Here is a 16,568-nt window from a genome sequence, read left to right on the forward strand (position 1 = left end):
TACTTTCCGAATGCTCTGTATGTACCGCCCAGACAATATTACAGTAAATTAGATATTGGTAAATGTAGCTATAGTATCGAGTTCGGAAGCAAGCCCGATGATCTAAACCAATAATCTTTCTGATGACACCAACAGATATCATAACTTTGCTGCAGACAAATACCAAAAGATAATTTTGGGGTGGAATTTTCCTTTAACAAATCACATTATAAGTTGCATGGATTCACTCTGTGTGCAATAATAGTATTTAACATTATTTTTGAATCACTACCTCATCTCTCTACCATCACACATACAATTATTCATACATACAGTCATATGATGAATATCAAACACATATTCAACCACAAAGACCAGGAAGGTTTTCCAATGTCTCACAAAGGGCCCCTATTGGTAAATGGGTAAGACAAAGCAGACATTGAATATCTCTTTGAGCATGGTGAAGTTATGAATTACACTTTGGATGGTGTATCATCATTATGAACATCTTGGCCATGTTCTGTTATAATCTCCACTCAGCACAGCCAGAAGAGGACTGGCCACCCCTCATAGCCTGGTTCCTCTCTAGGTTTCTTCCTAGGTTTGGGCCTTTATAGGGAGTTTTTCCTAGCCATTGTGCTTCTACACCTGCATTGCTTGCTGTTTGGAGTTTTAGGCTAGGTTCCTGTACAGCACTTTGAGATATCAGCTGATGTAAGATAAATACATTTGATTTGATTTGAATCGATACACCCAGTTACTACAGCGATACAGGCGTCCTTCTTACGAAAGTTTTGATCAACAACATTGTAGTTACTCCACAATACTAACCTAATTGATACAGTGAAAAGAAATAAGCCTGTACAGAATAAAACATATTACTACAAGGCATTAAAGTAATACTGCAAAAAAATGTGGCAAAGCTATTCACTTTATGTCCTGAATACAAATTGTTATGTTTGGGGCAAATCCAATACAACACATTACTGAGTACCACTCTCCATATTTTCAAGCATAGTGGTGACTGCATCATGTTATGGGTATGCTTGTAATCGGTAAGAACTGGGGAGTTTTTAAAAAAGGAACATAATAGAGCTAAGCACAGGCAAAACCCTAGAGAAAAACTCGGTTCAGTCTGCTTTCCACCAGACACTGTGAGATTAATTCACCTTTCAGCAGGACCGTACTCTAAAACACAAGGCCAAATCTACGCTGGTGTTGCTTACCAAGAAGACAGTGAATGAATCCTGAGTGGCCGAGTTACAGTTTTGACATAAATCTGCTTGAAAATCTATGGCAAGGCTTGAAAATGGTTGTTTAGCAATGATCAACAACCAATTTGACAGAGCTTGAAGAATTTTGAAAAGAATAATGGGCAAGTATCGTACAATCCAGGTGTGGAAAGGTCTTAGAGACTTACCCAGAAAGACTCACAGCTGTAATTGTTGACAAAAGTTATTATTTTTGTTGATACAATTTTGAAGCTTAAAAGCTTTAAATATTTATTCACGAAGCAATTCAAATAGCTCTGATGCCTTTCCTTGCATTTATTATAGCAATGTTTTTGTTATGAGGGAGTCAGCAGAATTGACCATATATCAGGCTGACCCTAGTTGACTAATGCACGTCCGGTGAAGGACATATTGACTGAAATATAAACATATCACTCCCACTCTCTCCAGTTTGGTAAACATTGAGAGCGTTCTGAGTGGATTCAGCAGTCACTCAGTGATTGCTGACCTCTCGACCTGTAAGGTCAAACAAACCAATCATAATTTCACCCCATTATCCTGCGCTATATGTGTGTGTGTGTGTGTGTGTGTGTGTGTGTGTGTGTGTGTGTGTGTGTGTGTGTGTGTGTGTGTGTGTGTGTGTGTGTGTGTGTGTGTGTGTGTGTGTGTGTGTGTGTGTGTGTGTGTGTGTTTATGTGCGTGTTTATGTGCATGTGTTTATGTGCATGTGTTTATGTGCTACCAGGAAAGGCGTTGTGGCATTTCGTGTGGTTATTAGATTTCAGATCACAGAGCTGCAGCTCCACATATCCCTCTGGGAACACACCATGCACAGATAAACATGCACCCCTCGCTCTCCTCCTTTTCCTCTTTCACCATCTCTCTCTCTCTCTCTCTCTCTCTCTCTCTCTCTCCATCCCTCCCATCCATCTCTATTCATTCTGTTGAAGGGAGAGACAGCATGTAATTAGCAGCGAGTCTGTTTTCAGTGAAGGATGAATAAAATATGAGTAAGGGATGATTAGATGACTGTTCAAATGAATGAAAAGGATCCAGAAAGAAGCCAGGAAGGAGATCTTATGTGACTCTATTATGCAGATATGATACAGTATGACCATATGACTTACTGTATGTAGTCTGTTGGAAGGCTGAATAGGGTTGTGGCCTACAGATATTTTGATGCACAGACATTGTCATGTTATTCCATCCAGACTAAATGGAGAGTAAACTCTTTTGCACAAAGAGCAGCCGGTATGAGGCGGGTGCTGTAGGGACACTGTGGCCATTGGGTACTTGGATAAGATCATTAATTGAATCAGTCTAATTGGGTCATGTCATGAGTCAGATAAAGAATAGATCCCCAAAACAGCACAAGCCTAAAAACACACACAAACACATTAGTATACTCTGTTCAGCCCAACCACAGTCTACTTGGACTGGACAGTTCATTGTGGTTAGGTTATATCACTTGTTATCGTAAAATTATCTGGAATTGTAAGATCTGATATTTTTCTCAAAAGTCATCATAAAATGCAACAGCATTACTCCACCTCTAATGGAGACAGGAATCTGAAAATGGAAATGTGGTTCTGAGAAACTTAAATCAGTGTGACAATCTGCACACACACTGTGTGATTCTGGGCCTTAATGGAAATGGATATAAACGTTTTTTTGATTGCACTCCTTATCTTAACTGATCGAATTAGCTAATTGGAGACAGCTTGGTGGTGTCGTCAGCTGCAACTGTAGCAGATGCCTCCTCCTACCAACATGTTTAGCACATTGCCACCTTGTTGTGACATACTGTCACACACCTTCGCAACACGGATGCCAGGAGAAATAGCTGACGACAGTTGACTGATGTCGCTGCAAACACACACACACCCCAGTAAACTCTGTGAGCGATGTGTCTGTGTCCGTCTCTGTCATCATAGTGAGATGTAGTTAGCAGTGTTGAGGGAAGCTACACTGAAATATATAGTTTACCAAGCTGCCAAGTACGTCACACTAGAAGAGTTTTAAGCTACATTAAATCTACCCTTAACTAAAGTTACTTTGAAAAACTAGTTTGTGAACAATTATCATATCTAAATCTGAAATGTCAGACTACAAATGGCAAGAACAGTTTACTCGAGAGTCCGATATTAACAGAATGTGTCATTTAGCCTATTAAACACAAAAATCAGGTGAGTGAGAATTAGGTTGCCTGGCTACCCATCCACATCAGTGGCAGTCAGTGCCATTTAAGATGAGGGAGGACGATTTTATTTTCATGAGCATGGCCTTATTTCTATTACAGCATATTGGATGACTCTTATTCATATTCCATTCACCCAGCTCAATGTAACAGTGATAGGTTTAGGCTACTACATGATACTCAAATCTTCCCTATACACATCATGAGGTTGCTACAACCTAGCCTATGAATTACATTTTACAACGTAGGTGCACACAGGTCGAGAAACAAATTTGAGATGACAGACAGGGACACATGGACAGACAGTGACATTCAATACCGCCTTGCACACTCTTGCCTGCATCTAGCTGATATAGGGTGCAATCATTAATCCAACAGTTGCAAACGAGAGTTTCTATTGGACAAATTCAGGTATGTTTATCCCCGTTTTGTTCCGTTTGCTTCAGTTTAAGAAACGTCTTTCAACAGAGTCGGCGGAACTAATACACCCCTGATCACGCGTAAACACGGTTTATAGGTTCATAGCAGCCACGTTGTATTCCTTATCACATCTATGCGCTCTCCTCCTGTCACCTCTTCCCTTCCCTTGTGGACTTCAATGCTCAACACATCAGCTGTAATATGGCGAGAAAAAACAACTTTCCAAGCCTAACACACAGCCTACATTGTTGTCACCATATCAGTTAAAGTCACGTCATAGTCAGTATAGCTAATAGATCTAATGCATTAGTAAACCCCCTACAATCATGCAGTAACATTACAGTGTACAGTCAGTAAGCAGTGACACCGGCGGTCCCGAGTGGCAATAAATGAGTAATACCAAAAGCTTACCTTGACTTGGAAGAGTTCCAGTGTTGTGTTGGAAAGTCATAGCCAGCTAGCTAACATTGCATCCCTCTATTTGAGCAGGGTGTTTGAGTAGGCTAAACTAGCTAGCTGCATTTGCTTACTAAAAGTAAGTGAAACAGTGAAAAAAAAATATTTCTCTCTTGCTTCTCCTTCATTTTTGATGAAATTAGTTTGTTAAAAACTGTTCAACTATTGTCTTTCTCTCTCTTTGAGTCAACTACTCAACACATTTTATACACTGCAGTGCTAGATAGCTGTAACTTATGCTTTCAGCCCTAGATTCATTCTCTGATCCTTTGATTGGGTGGAAAACATGTCAGTTCATGCTCCTAGAGCTCTGATAGGCTGGAGGACGTCCTCTGGAAGTTGTCATAATTACTGTGTAAGGCTATGGAAGAGGGTGAGAACCATGAGCCTCCTAGGTTTTGTGTTGAAGCCAATGTCCCCAGAGAAAGACAGAAGCTACCTGCTACACCATGGTGCTACCCTACAGAGTGCTGTTGAGTCTATGTTTTACAATTTGAGTTTTTATTAAATTCACTGAGGAGGATGGTCCTCCCCTTCCTCCTCTGAGGAGCCTCCACTGATCCACATCGCTCCGACCTAAAGTTTGTTGCTGTCAATAGAGCAGCATAATGTCATCAGGCAAAGAATTAGGCAGGTCTGATGCCGAAAAATAAAATGATGACCTACTTTACCATATTTTCTCTTCTTTTTACAAAAATAGTAGTGTGTATCCAGTAGTTAGCTACACCACTGCATGGCAAAAATAATTAACTACTGAAAACACTACCAAGATTTGAATTTAGTTCAACTAGCACCAAACTACAGCAACATTAAAATACTAGTTGAACTACATGTAGTTCACTACTCCCCAACACTGGTAGTCAAATCTCTGTTGTTGAATGTGGCAAGGAAACACACAAGGTACTGTAAGTACTGTACAAGTATATCATCTCCTGACAATCAGCAATCACCCAGAGAGAGGTCTCTGGGGTCTGAGGATGAGCTGGATATTTGCCTTAGTTCATGTTTAAACAACAACAGGAGTTATTCTTATGCTCGCTGAGGTCTTAGTGTGACAGAGTATTGTCTCAGTATGAATGTTATCAGTGTAAGCTGTCCCTGTGTATTACCACTGTGTGTAAACTGTGTCAGAGAGAGCTATTTTAGTGCTATTGATGTGTGTGTGACATAGATAGCTATTTTAGTGGTATTGATGTATGTATGTATGTATGCCTGAAAGTGTGCGTACGTGTGTGTGTTGATCCTGTGTTGAATGACAGTATCAGAGTGAGCGTCAGTGTGAGCTGTCCCAGTGGTATTGATGTTAATGGCCGTTTAAGTGAGGCCCTCACTGCCGTTCCACCAGTCACTACGTATTAGGCTTCAAATTAGACCCTTCCAGTCTCCAACCAATCTAAGCCACTTAACAAGAAAATCAACAGATCCCTTTATAATGGCTCCTGAGCAAAGCAATTTACCAAGGACTCTTGGGGTTTGCGTTTGTCAAACACGCGCCTCGGTTCATTTGTTTTAGTCCAAAAACTAATTGAAATAGTTTTCTAGAAGTCAAACGCTCAAGCATATTTAGCCGAATTGGCTGTCTGTGGCTGTTTGCTTGATGTGAAATAAATGGATTAAATGATGTTAAAAAAGTGGAAGTTAAGGAATCTGGTATAGGGCCATTATTTGAATGGCAAATTAGAATAATAGCAGCCATTTGCAAATTACACCGTTCCCAATATTTATCCAGGCTAAGTGGCTGCAGGGAAATGTGTAAAGCCTTCATTTTTTTTCAATTTATCCTCAGTAAACAGAGCACAAATATTTAACTGACAAGTGGGAACAGTAGCTTTCTAGAACACTACTATTTGTGAAGGAGGGGAAACAAACTGTGACTCCATATGTAATAGAATTACATCCCGTGACACATTTTGGAAAACAGTTTTATTGGGCGTCAAACTGACGTTACTCATGTCGAGCAGTTTACTTGGCATAACATAGCCTACTGCCTAATCCAAATCAAATCAAATCAAATTTATTTATATAGCCCTTCGTACATCAGCTGATATCTCAAAGGGTTGTACAGAAACCCAGCCTAAAACCCCAAACAGCAAGCAATGCAGGTGTAGAAGCATATGTGTGCACAGTGCACTCTTGCTGATGTCAACGCAAACCAAGTTTAACCAGAGGCATGTACCACGACTGAAGACAATTGCAGTTCCATTTAAGTTGAAATGTCAGTGAGGAATCAAATCAAAATTAAAATCAAATTTGATTTGTCACATAAACATGGTTAGCAGATGTTAATGCGAGTGTAGTGAAATGCTTGTGCTTCTAGTTCCGACAATGCAGTAATAACCAACGAGTAATCTAACCTAACAATTTCACAACAACTACATTATACACACAAGTGTAAAGGGATGAATAATATGTACATAAAGATATATGAATGAGTGATGGTACAGAATGGCATAGGCAAGATGCAGTAGATGGTATCGAGTAGAGTATATACATATGAGATGAGTAATGTAGGGTATGTAAACATATAAAAGGGGCATTGTTTAAAGTGGCTAGTGATACATGTATTACATACATTTTCCAATATTAAAGTGGCTGGAGTTGAGTCAGTATGTTGGTGTAACAGTATAACTTTAGACCGTCCCCTCGCCCATACCCGGGCGCGAACCATGGACCCTCTGCACACATCAACAACAGTCACCCACGAAGCAGAGAAATAGTCCTATTATTCCTATAACTACAGCCTAAAACGTTTTACCTGGGAATATTGAAGACTCGTGTTAAAAGGTACCACCAGCTTTCATATGCTCTCATGTTCTGAGCAAGGAACTTAAACGTTAGCTTTTTTACATGGCACATATTGCACTTTTACTTTCTTCGCCTACACTGTGTTTTTGCATTATTTAAACCAAATTGAACATGTTTCATTATTTATTTGAGACTAAATTGATTTTATTTATGTATTATATTAAGATAAAATAAAATGTTCATTGTTCATCCAGTATTGTTGTAATTGTCATTTATTACAAATATATATATAAAAATCGGCCGATTAATCAGTACCGTCTTTTTTTTGAGCCTCCAATAATCGGTATCTGTATCGGTGTTGAAAAATCACAATTGGTCGAGCTCTGCTTTAAATAAAGTTTGATTTGATTTAGTCCTATACTTTAAATTGGATTTTTGGTTAAGATGGAGACGTGAATCCAACATATTAATGATTAACTTGAAGATGAAATTTGAAATGAACCAAAGCTTGAAACCCTTAGGCCTATATGTATATTGTATATTTTTAGTTTAACCCTGGGTGGACAAAAGCTGTTGATGACTTTTCAAGTGCTATATAGGCCTAAATAGTGTCATTGATGATATATGACTTATAAAGTATGGTTACATTTAATTTGCACTGTTAAACTTACTCTTTGGAATGACTTCGATAGCAACAGTGAATATATTTAGTTATTAACAGATCTCTCAATAATCATGGTCCTTCTGTAGCTCAGTTGGTAGAGCATGGCGCTTGTAACGCCAGGGTAGTGGGTTCGATTCCCGGGACCACCCATACGTAGAATGTATGCACACATGACTGTAAGTCGCTTTGGATAGAAGCGTCTGCTAAATGGCATATATTATTATTATTATATTATTATTATTATTATATTATTATTTGTCACATGCACCTTACAGTGAAATACTTACTTACAAGCCCTTAACCAACAATGCTTTAAGAAGTTTAAAAAAGAAGAAAAAAAAGAAGTGTTAAGTAAAAAATAGACAATAAAAGTAACAAATAATTCAACAGCAGCAGTAAAAAAACAATAGCAAGGCTATATACAGGGGGTACTGGTATAGAGCAATGTGCAGGGGCACCGGCTACTCGATGTAATTGAGGTAATATGTACATGTAGGTAGAGTTAAAGTGACTATGTGTAACAGTATAGCTTCCTTCCCTCTCGCTGCCCCTACCTGGGCTCGAACCAGGGACCCTCTGCACACATCGACAACAGCCACCATCGAAGCATCGTTATCCATCGCTCCACAAAAGCTGCGGAACAACAACTTCAAGGTCTCAGAGCGAGTGACGTCACCGATTGAAACGCTATTAGCGTGCACCCTGCTAACTAGCTAGCCATTTCACATCGGTTACATATGGATAGATATTCAACAGAGATTAGCAACAGCGTAAAAGTAATTCTTACTGTTAATAAGCCTTTTGGACCTAGACTTGGTGCTCCGGTACCGGAAAAACTTGATGATGGTGTTGGAGTCATGCCTTGCCATGCAGTTATGAGTGAACAATGAGTACAGGAGGGGACTGAGCACGCACTCCTGAGGGACCCTAGCACGCACCCCTGAGGGACCCCTTGTTTAGGATCAGCGTGGCAGACGTGTTGTTACCTACACTTATCACCTGGGGGCGGCCCATCAGGAAGTCCAGGATCCAGTTGCAGAGGGAGGTGTTTAGTCCCAGGGCCCTTAGCTTAGTGATGAGTTTTGAGGGCACTATGGTGTTGAACACTGAGCTATAGTCAATGAATAGCATTCTCACTTAGGTGTTCCTTTTGTCCAGGTGGAAAATTGCAGTGTTGAGTGCAATGGAGTTCACATCATCTGTGTATCTGTTGGGGCGGTATGCAAATTGGAGTGGGTCTAGGGTATCTGGGATAATGGAGTTTATGTGATCCATGACCAGGCTTTCAAAGCACTTCATGCCGTCAGACATGTGTGCTACGGGTCGATAGCCATTTAGGCAGGTTACCTTAGTGTTCTCGGGCACAGGGACCATTGTGGTCTACTTGAAACATGTTGGTATTACAGACTCAGTCAGTTGGTTAGCGCATGATCTAAGTACATGTCCTGGTAATCCGTCTGGCTCTGCGTCCTTGTGAATGTTGACCTGTTTAAAGGTCTTACTCACATCGGCTATGGAGAGCGTGATTAAACAGTCATCCGGGAACAGCTGATGCTCTCATGCATGTTTCAGTGTTTATTGCCTCGAAGCAAGCATAGAATTTATTTAGCTCATCTGATGTGGGCAGCTCGCGGCTGTGCTTCCCTTTGTAGTCTATAGTAGTTAAGCCCCGCCTTATCTCAGCTCATTGGTCACCATAGCAGTACCCACCCATAGCACACGCTCCAGCAGGTATAATTCACTGGTCACCCCCAAAGCCAATTCCTACTTTGGCCGCCTTTCCTTCTAGTTCTCTGCTGCCAATGACTGGAACGAATTGCAAAAATCACTGAAGCTGGAGACATATCTCCCTCACTAACTTTAAGCATCAGCTGTCAGAGCAGCTCTCAGATCAATGCACCTGTACTTAGCCCATTTGTAAATAACCCATCCAACTACCTCATCCCCATAATGTTATTTATTTTTTTGCTCCTTTGCACCCCATTATCTCTACTTGCACATTCATCTTCTGCACATTTATCACTCCAGTGTTTAATTGCTAAATTGTAATTACTTCACCACTACGGTCTATTTATTGCCTTACCTCCCTAATCTTACCTAATTTGTACACACTATATATAGAATTTTTCTATTGTGTTATTGACTGTACATTTGTTTATTCCATGTGTAACTCTGTGTTGTTGTTTGTGTATTTTGACCAGGTCGCAGTTGTAAATGAGAACTTGTTCTCAACTGGCGTACCTGGTTAAATAATGGTGAAATAATACAAATGAAAGTTTGCAAGCCCTGCCACATCCGACGAGAGTCGTAGCCGGTGCAGTACAATTCAATCTTAGTCCTGTATTGACGCTTTTGCCTGTTTGATGGTTCATCGGAGGGCATAAGCTTCTGGGTTAGAGTCCTGCCCTTTGAAAGCATCAGCTCTACCCTTTAACTCAGTGCGGATGTTGCCTGTAATCCATGCCTTCTGTGGGGACGACGTCATCGATGCACTTATTGATGAAGCCAGTGCCTCGTGGTGTACTATGCCATCGGAAGAATCCCGGAACATATTCCAGTCTGCGCTACAAAAACAGTCCTGTAGCTTAGCATCTGCTTCATTTGACCACATTCTTATTGACCGAGTCACTGGTGCTTCCTGCATTAGTTTTTGCTTGTAGGCAGGAATCAGGAGAATAGAATCAGATTTTCCAAATGGAGGGCAAGGGAGAGCTTTGTATGTGTCTCTGTGTGTGGAGTAAAGGTGGTCTAGAGTTTTTTTCCCTCTGGTTGCACATTTAACATGCTGGTAGAAATGAGGTAAAACGGATTTGGGTTTCCTTGCATTAATGTTCTCGAGCCACTAGGTGCGCCGCCTCTGGATGAGTGCTCATTCAGTGCAGTCTTAGTGCCAGCATCGGCTTGTGGTGGTATATAGACAGCTACTAAAAATACAGATGAAAATTTGGTAAATAGTGTGGTCTACAGCTTATCATGAGAAACTCTACCTCAGGCAAGCAAAACCTTGAGACTTCCTTAGATTTTGTGCACCAGCTGTTGTTTACAAATATACATAGACCCTTGTCTTACCAGAGGTCGCTGTTCTATTCTTCCAAAAAAGCTTAAAACCCGCCAGCTGTATGTTTTTCATGTCGTCGTTCAGCTACGACTCGGTGACACATAAGATATTACAGTTTTCAATATCCCGTTGGTAGGATATACGTGATCGTAGATTGTCTATTTTACTATCAATTGATTGTATGTTGGCTAATAGGACTGATGATGATGGATCCTTACAAGGCACCAGGATCTTCATCCTCGATACCTCTATCTCGTTCTCCTGAGAATGAAGGGGATGAGAGTCTTGTCGGGCATCTGAAGTAAATCCTTCCCGTCAGTCTCGTTGAAGAAAAATATTCCTCCAGTATGGGGTGGGTTATCGCTGTCCTGATATCTAGAAGCTATTTTCGGTCATAAGACACTGTGGCAGAAACATTATGTACCAAATAAGTTACAAATAATGCAAAAAAATATACACAACAGCACAATTGGTTATGGGGTCATAAAACGACAGCCATCTCCTTCGGCGCCATTCTGTGCAGGATTCCACCCTCAAAACAACAGTTTCCGTTAATTACTTTTTTCAAATACAATGTGTTTTCCACGTAGATTCCCCTCGCAATCATTTTACAAATGACGTTGAAACAGCATTGATTCAACCAGTTTGCGCCCAGTTGGCTGGCACAAGACTATACAGTAGGTAGATCACTGTATGTTGGGTTGGAGTCTGGTGTGCTGAGCTGAGACTGGGGGAGGAGTATGGAAAAAGAGACAGATGAGAGGAGGAGAGAGAGGAGAGCAGAGAGATGGGGGGATGAGTATTTGGTATTTGGTAAAAGCATTAGCTATTATTCCTGGAGTCCACATGAAACATGACATAATACATAGTACAGAACATTATTAGTTCAAGGACTGATATACATACATTTAAAATGTCACACATAGACTACATATCAGTACATTCCCACAATATCTAGGTATAATACATAATACAGTGCAAATTACAATACAAGATTAGTAAAATGCCTGTGTCTCTTCACAGTCCCCTTTGTGCAGTAAGGTGTTATTTAATCTGGTTTTACTATTAGCTTGAGTTACCTGGTATTTTGTACTGTGCAATTTCCCAGCCTCTGTTCTAGACCTGGGGACTGTGTTGGATGTCTTGTGTTGTACCAATGAGCGTCCAAATTGTGTGCGAACTGCTTGAACAGACCGTTCGGTACCTTCACCACATTATTACCTCGCACAAAGACCAATAGTGATACAGTCAATCTCTCCTCAACTTTGAGAGATTGACATGCATGTAACTGGCACTTGCCCTCTGTGTACATCTAAGTACGATACGTGCTGCTTTGTTCTGGACTAACTGCAATGTACCTATGTCCCTCTTTGCCGCACATGGCCACACAGCTGGGCAGTGGTCCAGGTGTGACAAATCTAGGACCAGTAGGACCTGTCTGGTTGTCTGAGAAGTCAAGAAGGAAGAGCAACGCCCTATCATGGAGAGACCTCTTCCCATTTTGCAACCATTGAGTCTATATGTTTTGTCCCTGACAGGTTGGTATCTAGGGTTATACCCAGCAGTTTAGTCTCCTCAACTTGCTCAATCTCCACATTATTCAATAATATATCTAAATGAGGTTTAGAATTGAGTGAATTCTCCCAAAAATTATGCTTTTCATTTTTGAGATATCTAGCACCAACCTATTGCTAGATATTATTCTAAAACTGACTGGAGCCCTATGTTAAGTGTGAGTTATTTGTTTTATTTGTTTATCACAGTGCCATCCGTTTTGTTACTAAAGCACCTTATACCACCCACCACTGCGACCTGTATGCTCTGGTCGGCTGGCCCTCGCTACATATTCGTCGCCAGAGCCACTGGCTCCAGGTCATCTACAAGTCCATGCTAGGTAAAGCTCTGCCTTATCTCAGTTCACTGGTCACGATGGCAACACCCACCCGTAGCACGTGCTCCAGCAGGTGTATCTCATTGATCATCCCTAAAGCCAACACCTCATTTGGCCGCCTTTTGTTCCAGTTCTCTGCTGCCTGTGACTGGAACGAATTGCAAAAATCGCTGAAGTTGGAGACTTTTATCTCCCTCACCAATTTCAAACATCTGCTATCTGAGCAGCTAACCGATCGCTGCAGCTGTACATAGTCTATCGGTAAATAGCCCACCCAATTTTACCTACCTCATTCCCATACTGTTTTTATTTATTTACCTTTCTGCTCTTTTGCACACCAATATCTCTACCTGTACATGACCATCTGATCATTTATCACTCCAGTGTTAATCTGCAAAATTGTAATTATTCGCCTACCTCCTCATGCCTTTTGCACACAATGTATATAGACTCTCTTTTTTTTTTACTGTGTTATTGACTTGTTAATGGTTTACTCCATGTGTAACTCTGTGTTGTCTGTTCACACTGCTATGCTTTATCTTGGCAAGGTCGCAGTTGCAAATGAGAACTTGTTCTCAACTAGCCTAAAAAAATGGCCCTAGCCAGCTGCACTGCGGTACACCATACTCAACTGAATTTGCATTAGAAAGGCTTCCATTAACAAAAACCCTCTGTGTTCTATTAGATAGGTAACTCTGAATCCATAATAAGACAGAGGCTGCAAATCTATATCACCTACATTTTTTTCAGCAATAGGTTATGATCAATGGCACCAAAAGCTGCATTGAAATCTAACAGAACAGCTGTCACAATCTCCTTACTATCAATTTATTTCAGCCAATCATCAGTCATTTGTGTCAATTTTTTTCAAAACTTTGCTAATCACTTGTAACAGGCTGATTGGTCGGCTGTTCGAACCATTAAATGGTGCGCTGCTATTCTTGGGTAGCGGAATGACCTTTGCCTCCCTCCATGTTTGAGGACACACACCTTCTTCTAGCCTTACATTGAAAATGTGTCAAACAGCATTCCGGGGAAGACTCACAGAGTGAAGGAATTTCACTAGCAGGGACTCATTTGGCTCTCACTCTCATGTCTGTCTCTCTCTTTGTCTCTCTCCCCCCCCTTCGTATAGGTTGCTGGGCAGATTTGGGTTAGGGTGGGGGATTGGCGTTATAGTTTAGTTAGTCTATTCCCCGGGGTTAATTTGAGGGGGTGAAGGGGGAGGGGTGGCCTCCTTTGACTGTCTGAGCTCTGGCGACAAAGTTATCTATCATTTTTCTTGTCTATCTTTCTCTCTTCCTTACCTCATGAAAAATATATGCCAAACTTTTACTAAGCTAAAACAGATCTATTGTTAATGTGGAACAATAACAAAGGAACTTGGCAACATAATGGTGAAAATAAAAAATGTACTATATGTATGTCTGGTTGAGATCGCATCTGATTCTGAGCATTTTTATGCATGTCTGTGTGTGTATACGTCCGTGTGGGCGTGAGTGTGTGTGCGTGTACCTGTATGTGGACGTGTGTCTGAAGCAGTCTCCTTCAGAAGGTAAATCCTATGGAGCCTTTAGATTCAGACGGTGAACGGTATAATTTAGCTCCATTTCCTGGCCAGCTTATATCAATAGAGTTTGATGGCGAGTTAAAGAGTGTGGACGGCCATTAGCCATTATAAAATCACACGGATTGCAGAGAGAGAGAGAGAGAGAGAGAGAGAGAGAGAGAGAGAGGCGTAGTAGACATTCAGCTTAATCTGACAAAATGACCATCTCTCTCTCTCTCTCTCTCTCTCTCTCTCTCTCTCTCACTTACTCACTCACTCACTCACTCACATATCCAAGCTGCCTCCAGAAACAGATGAGCGGCATCGAGGCTAAGACTGAATTAGGTTAGACTTGATTAGATCATACCGGGAGCTGGCCTGACTGAGATGAAACTGGTGGTAGATCTAACCAAATCTACCCCATGCAGCCCTGAACTCCAGGGTGAGTTATTGTTGCTAATAAAGCAGAAACTGACACCCAAACGTTGTCTGTTTTCCAGCATAACTATGAGCCTTATGTGCTCTCCCTATGGGACAGTCCCTGAGCCTTGAGCCCGATAGTGGATCCAGATTAGAGTGCAGGGATTGGAATGCATTTGTTTTTGGGGTTTTTCCATTAAAAAAAAACAAGTTCATTAGGATCAATGAGGGTCGGTCTTCAAAGAGAAACTCTCCACTGATGCCAGTGTGGGAACTTCTCTGAGCTGGGCCTAATTTGCATAATTATTGAATATTAGTTTCCATAAACAGCCAACATGGGGCCTGCTCCGACAACAAAGGCACACGTGCTATATACTGATGTACTTTGATGTGCCCCTCAGAGCACTAGATATTTTCTAGCTAAAATTACACAACCGAAACCCTGCCCTGATAGTACCAAAGAGTACAGTATGTGCTGTTGACTCTCAACGAGGCCACTGTTTCAGTGTACTGCAGTTTATTCTTGTTGGTTTGGAAGACGACGCTGCCCTACTTTGCAGTGGCCCACTGCTGTGTCTAGAGAGGGTATTGAAGAACACAGATACAACCACCCTCACAACCTCCCCACAAAAAAAATCACTGAGTGCTCCCCCTACCCCCTTTCCCTCCATCTCCTTCCCCCATGACTGAGTACAGTGGGTTTCATCACTCAGTACATCCAGAGGAACATGAAGTTTAAATATTAACAATATCTTCTGCCTGGAAACGACATACGCTCCCGGACACCAGTGCAGATTCTGGGGGGCCTGCACCAAGACTCCATGGCACAATTTCTACACACTAACACTGGTCCAGAGTCAGTCCATCTGACTCTATAGAAACGAACCTGGCCCCAAAGCAAGTTACCAAAGGTCTAAAGGTTAACCGTGTGTTCCAGTCCTAGAGGAGACTGATCCTGAGCTGATCTTAGACCAGTGCTCCAGGCACCATCTCCTCTCTCCCATTTGAGTCTTTTGTTTTACTTTCTATCTCGTTCTCCCATACACCCTGAAGGCAGTTGGAGTGAAGGCTTGGATAAAAATTTAAAATACACGTTTTTTTTTAAGTCAGTGAATGGATAAAGCTGTGACTAAGCCAGCCTGCTAGCAATGACTAACCTCTGAGGAGAGGAAAGGAGAGAGTAGGAGAGGAGATGAGGGGGAGAGCAGAGCGGAAGAGAGAAAGGGGAGGAGTAGAGAGGAGAGGAGCTAGGAGATGAGAGTGGTCCAGGGATTCAGCATGTAGCTGTCCCTGATATCAGAAGTGGGCATCGGTCTGCTACTGCTGACAGGATGAGAATACAGAAAAGAGCAGGGGCACCCGCACAGCTGACTGAGACCACACAGAGAGAGAGTAGGACAGAGAGTGAGAGGAGAGAGGGGCAGAGAGAGAGAGAGGCAAAGAAAGAGACAGACATGAGAGTGAGAGCCAAATGTTTGGGCCCACAAAAGTGTTGTTTTGGTAACAATAGTTCCCAGTGCCAACAGAGACCAGCTGGTACACACAACACAAGGCTTCATAACATAACCATGGACCCAGCCCAAAGAGACACTCTCCAGTGCCAAAGGTAATCCCTCCTGGCAGCAGACAGCAGACAGCGCTCTGTAAACACTTTCACATTATACTCTTCCTCCTCACAGAGTGTCTCTGTCTGCCTGTCTGCCTGGCTAGTGGTAGCTAGCCTAGCGTCCAGCTATATGGGGCGGCAAGTAGCCTAGTTAGAGCGTTGGACTAGTAACCAAAAGTTGCAAGATTGAATCCTTGAGCTGACTAGGTAAAAATCTGTCATTTTGCCCCTGAACAAGGCAGATAACCCACTGTTCCTAGGCTGTCATTGAAAATAAGAATTTGTTTGAACAGTGGGTTAAATAAAGCAAAAAACAATAGTAATATATATTTAGCCTTCCCACCCTACTCC

The sequence above is a fragment of the Oncorhynchus keta genome, chromosome 10 (genome assembly GCF_023373465.1).
Source record: "Oncorhynchus keta strain PuntledgeMale-10-30-2019 chromosome 10, Oket_V2, whole genome shotgun sequence".
Classification (NCBI taxonomy): Eukaryota; Metazoa; Chordata; class Actinopteri; order Salmoniformes; family Salmonidae; genus Oncorhynchus; species Oncorhynchus keta.